Below are 6,253 nucleotides of genomic sequence, written 5' to 3'. Positions count from 1 at the left end.
GTAGCAACAACTACATATATCACACTGTATTCACTGTAGCAACAACTACATATATCACACTGTATTCACTGTAGTAACAACTACATATATCACACTGTATTCACTGTAGCAACAACTACATATATCACACTGTATTCACTGTAGCAACAACTACATATATCACACTGTATTCACTGTAGCAACAACTACATATATCACACTGTATTCACTGTAGCAACAACTACATATATCACACTATATTCACTGTAGCAACAACTACATATATCACACTGTATTCACTGTAGCAACAACTACATATATCACACTGTATTCACTGTAGCAACAACTACATATATCACACTGTATTCACTGTAGCAACAACTACATATATCACACTATATTCACTGTAGCAACAACTACATATATCACACTGTATTCACTGTAGCAACAACTACATATATCACACTGTATTCACTGTAGCAACAACTACATATATCACACTATATTCACTGTAGCAACAACTACATATATCACACTGTATTCACTGTAGCAACAACTACATATATCACACTGTATTCACTGTAGCAACAACTACATATATCACACTGTATTCACTGTAGCAACAACTACATATATCACACTGTATTCACTGTAGCAACAACTACATATATCACACTGTATTCACTGTAGCAACAACTACATATATCACACTGTATTCACTGTAGCAACAACTACATATATCACACTGTATTCACTGTAGCAACAACTACATATATCACACTATATTCACTGTAGCAACAACTACATATATCACACTGTATTCACTGTAGCAACAACTACATATATCACACTGTATTCACTGTAGCAACAACTACATATATCACACTATATTCACTGTAGCAACAACTACATATATCACACTGTATTCACTGTAGCAACAACTACATATATCACACTGTATTCACTGTAGCAACAACTACATATATCACACTGTATTCACTGTAGCAACAACTACATATATCACACTGTATTCACTGTAGCAACAACTACATATATCACACTGTATTCACTGTAGCAACATAGATACATATATCACACTGTATACACTGTAACAACATATACATATATCATTATTATTCACTGTAGCAACATAGATACATATATCACACTGTATACACTGTAACAACATATACATATATCATTATTATTCACTGTAGCAACATAGATACATATATCACACTGTATACACTGCAACAACATAAATACATATATCACATTGTTATTCACTGTAACAACAGATACAAAGATTACATTGTTATACACAGTAACACCTCAAATGCAGATCTTACGCTGTTATACACAATACTAACAAAGATACACAGCTCAGACTAGTGTACACAATAACAGAAATATCACACTGGTGTACACAATAACAGAAATATCACACTGGTGTACACAATAACAGAAATATCACACTGGTGTACACAATAACAGAAATATCACACTAGTGTACACAATAACAGAAATATCACACTGGTGTACACTAACAGAAATATCACACTGGTGTACACAATAACAGAAATATCACACTGGTGTACACAATAACAGAAATATCACACTGGTATACACAATAACAGAAATATCACACTAGTGTACACAATAACAGAAATATCACACTGGTGTACACAATAACAGAAATATCACACTGGTGTACACAATAACAGAAATATCACACTGGTATACACAATAACAGAAATATCACACTAGTGTACACAATAACAGAAATATCACACTGGTGCACACAACAGAAATATCACACTAGTGTACACTTTAACAGAAATAACACACTAGTGTGCACTTTAACAGAAATAACACACTTGTGTACTCAATAATAGAAAGATCACACTAGTGTACACAGTAACAACAGTTACAAAGATCACACTAGTGTACAAAATAACAACAGTAACGAAGATCACACTAGTATACACAATAACAACAGTTACAAAGATCACACTGTTCTACACAATAACAACAGAGATAAACAGATCACACTGTTATACTGTGTGATCAAAATACTAATTATTACATTTGTGTAAGAATGATGTCTTAAAGTTTAGTCTGAGTACATGCAACGTTGAAATTTTACTTAAATGATTAAAAAAAAAAGCTTGGTATCGTTGAAACCACACACTGGAGAACTCCTTTTCTGATAGGCTTGAAACTTTCACCATTGATTTACTTTGTTAAAAGATTGCTTGGTGTTAACTTCGAGCTGTGTAAATTTAAATTTGCTAATTTTATTAAATTGCTTCCCATGTAATAACTAGAGAATGGCTCTGCTGCTCGACTTCAAACCCTAAAGACCGGTATAACTTAAATATAAGTACTTTTACACTAATTTCGTCCAGTATGCCTGGCAATTTGCTATTTTTTAAAAACAAAATTAATAAAGATAAAAAAATACATGAAAAATATTTCTCAAATTTAGTGGGTTTTTAAATTTTTGCGAGACAGGGCTTTCTTATTTTCAGAATTTTTCTAATAAAAAAAATTTTTCTCGAAATTTTTCGTTTATAAGAGTAGTATGTCTTATTTGATCAACTTGAAATTTTTAACAGTGTAGCACTGTATCTGGGGCAAGATTCATAGTACCTGGCTGGTCAGTGGACAATGTTACGCAGACAGCTAAGGTAATCAAGTAATCAGGCTAAGGAAGGAAGGAGAAGAGACAACAAGAAATGACCGTGAAGTATGTGAGGAATTCAACAAGAAATTCAAAGAAGTGTTCACAGAGGAGACAGAAGGGGCTCCAGAAAGACGGAGAGGTGGGGCACACCACCAAGTGCTGGACACAGTGCACACAACCGAGGAAGAAGTGAAGAGGCTTCTGAGTGAGCTAGATACCTCAAAGGCAATGGGGCCAGATAACATCTCCCCATGGGTATTGAGAGAGGGAGCAGAGGCACTATGTGTACCCATAACAACGATATTCAATACATCTATCGAAACAGGGAGATTGCCTGAGGCATGGAAGACAGCAAATGTAGTTCCAATCTTTAAAAAAGGAGACAAACATGAAGCACTAAACTACAGACCAGTGTCACTGACATGTATAGTATGCAAAGTCATGGAGAAGATTATCAGGAGAAGAGTGGTGGAACACCTAGAAAGGAATGATCTCATCAGCAGCAGCCAACATGATTTCAGGGATGGGAAATCCTGTGCCACAAACCTACTAGAGTTCTATGACATGGTGACAGCAGCCAGGTGTCAGAGTGAGCGCCTGTGACCAGCGGGGTCCCACAGGGGTCAGTCCTAGGACCAGTGCTATTTCTGGTATTTGTGAATGACATGACGGAAGGAATAGACTCTGAAGTGTCCCTGTTTGCAGATGACGTGAAGTTGATGAGAAGAATTCATTCGATCAAAGACCAGGCAGAACAACAAAGGGATCTGGACAGGCTGCACACCTAGTCCAGCAATTGGCTCCTGGAGTTTAACCCCACCAAGTGCAAAGTCATGAAGATTGGGGAAGGGCAAAGAAGACCGCAGACGGAGTACAGCCTAGGAGGGCTAGAGACTACAAACCTCGCTCAAGGAAAAAGATCTTGGGGTGAGTATAACACCAGGCACATCTCCTGAAGCGCACATCAACCAAATAACTGCTGCAGCATATGGGCACCTAGCAAACCTCAGAGCAGCATTCCGACATCTTAATAAGGAATCGTTCAGGACCCTGTACACCGTGTACGTTAGGCCCATGTTGGAGTATGCGGCACCTGTTTGGAACCCACACCTAGCCAAGCACGTAAAGAAAGTAGAGAAAGTGCAAAGGCTTGCAACAAGACTAGTCCCAGAGCTAAGAGGTATGTCCTACGAGGAGAGGTTAAGGGAAATCAACCTGACGACACTGGAGGACAGGAGAGATAGGGGGGGACATGATAACGACATACAAAATACTGAGAGGAATTGACAAGGTGGACAAAGACAGGATGTTCCAGAGATTGGACACAGTAACAAGGGGACACAGTTGGAAGTTGAAGACACAGATGAATCACAGGGATGTTAGGAAGTACTTCTTCAGCCATAGAGTAGTCAGGAAGTGAAATAGTTTGGGAAGCGATGTAGTGGAGGCAGGATCCATACACAGCTTTAAGCAGAGGTATGATAAAGCTCAAGGTTCAGAGTGAGTGACCTAGTAGCGACCAGTGAAGAGGCGGGACCAGGAGCTTGGATTCGACCCCTGCAACCTCAACTAGGTGAGTACACACACACACACACACACACACACACACACACACACACACGCACACGCACACACACAATATACAGTAGAGCTGCAAGTGGAGCGGGAAGCAGGAAGGCCAGGACGAATGAAGCCAAAATACAAGAAAGGGGACTACACGGGAATGAGGAACTTCCTGAACGGGGTTCAGTGGGACAGAGAACTGGCAGGGAAGCCAGTTAATGAGATGATGGAATATGTAGCAACAATGTGAAAGGAGACTGAGGAGAGGTTTGTACCCAAGGGTAACAGGAATAATGAAAAAGCCAGGATGAGGCCATGGTTCACCCAAAGGTGCAGGGAGGCAAAAACCAAGTGTGCTAGGGAATGGAAGAAGTATAGAAGGCAAAGGACCCAGGAGAATAAGAAAAGCAGTCGTGAAGCCAGAAATGAATATGCACAGATAAGAAGGGACGCCCAACGACAATATCAAAACGACATAGCAGCGAAAGCCAAATCTTACCCGAAGCTTTTATACAGCCACATCAGGAGAAAAACAGCAGTCAAGGACCAGGTAATCAGGCTAAGAAAGGAAGGAGAGACAACAAAAAATGACCGTGAAGTATGTGAATAACTCAAAAGATTCAAAGAAGTGTTCACAGAGGAGACAGAAGGGGCTCTAGAAAGACAGAGAGGTTGGGCACACCACCTTGTCAAACCCTGTGTAAAAAAAAAAATAAAAAAAAAGAGAGAGGAGAGAGAGGGGGAGAAGGGGGAGAGAGGGGGAGATGGAAGAGAGAGAGGATAGGGGGAGAGAGAGAGGAGGAGGGGAGAGAGAGAGATGGGAAATGAGGGGGGGAGAGATAATGAGAGGGGGAGAGATGTTAGGGGGGATGAGATGTTAGAGGGGGGAGGTGTTAGAGGGGGGAGAGGGGAGAGAGAGATAGGTAGAAAGTGGTAGAGAGAGAGAGAGAGAGATAGGTATTGAGAGAGAGAGAGAGAAAGAGAGGGGGGATAGTGGATAGTGGGATGTTAGAGGGAGGGTTATCAAGTCAGTTAACAGGAAGGTGTGAAATCTTGAGTATGTGTGTGTGTGTGTGTGTGTGTGTGTGTGTGTGTGTGTGTGTGTGTGTGTGTGTGTGTGTGTGTGTGTGTGTGTGTGTGTGTGTGTGTGTGTACTCACCTAATTGTACTCACCTAATTGTGGTTGCAGGGGTCAAGACTCAGCTCCTGGCCCCGCCTCTTCACTGATCGCTACTGGATCCTCTCTCTCTCTGCTTCCTGAGCTTTGTCATACCTCTTCTTAAAACTATGTATGGTTCCTGCCTCCACTACTTCACTTGCTAGGCTATTCCACTTGCTGACAACTCTATGACTGAAGAAATACTTCCTAACGTCCCTGTGACTCGTCTGAGTCTTCAGCTTCCAGTTGTGACCCCTTGTCCCTGTGTCCCCTCTCTGGAACATCCTATCTCTGTCCACCTTGTCTATTCCCCGCAGTATCTTGTATGTCGTTATCATGTCTCCCCTGACCCTTCTGTCCTCCAGTGTCGTCAGTCCGATTTCCCTTAACCTTTCCTCGTACGACATTCCCTTGAGCTCTGGGACTAGCCTTGTTGCAAACCTTTGTACTTTCTCTAATTTCTTGACGTGCTTGACCAGGTGTGGGTTCCAGACTGGTGCTGCATACTCCAGTATGGGCCTAACATACACAGTGTGCAGTGTCTTGAACGATTCCTTATTAAGGTATCGGAACGCTATTCTCAGGTTTGCCAGGCGCCCGTATGCTGCAGCGGTTATTTGGGTGTGTTATTATGTGTGTGTGTGCGTGCGTGCGTACTACAGCTTTTACAAGTGCCTGACTGCTTGTTCCTGTGTGTGTGTGTGTGCCTCCACTTCTAAGTAATCATACTAATACTTACCAATAGTAATTCTAACACTTATCAATTCTACTTATAAAATACAGAAAATAACTAAGTTGTAAAATTTAGCTTGTCTCAGCTTCTAGGAGTGTCTGACATTACTCCTCTAGACCGCTTTACTCCTCAC

Source organism: Cherax quadricarinatus, unplaced genomic scaffold (assembly GCF_038502225.1).
Source record: "Cherax quadricarinatus isolate ZL_2023a unplaced genomic scaffold, ASM3850222v1 Contig304, whole genome shotgun sequence".
Classification (NCBI taxonomy): Eukaryota; Metazoa; Arthropoda; class Malacostraca; order Decapoda; family Parastacidae; genus Cherax; species Cherax quadricarinatus.
Note: the sequence above shows the minus strand (reverse complement) of the source record.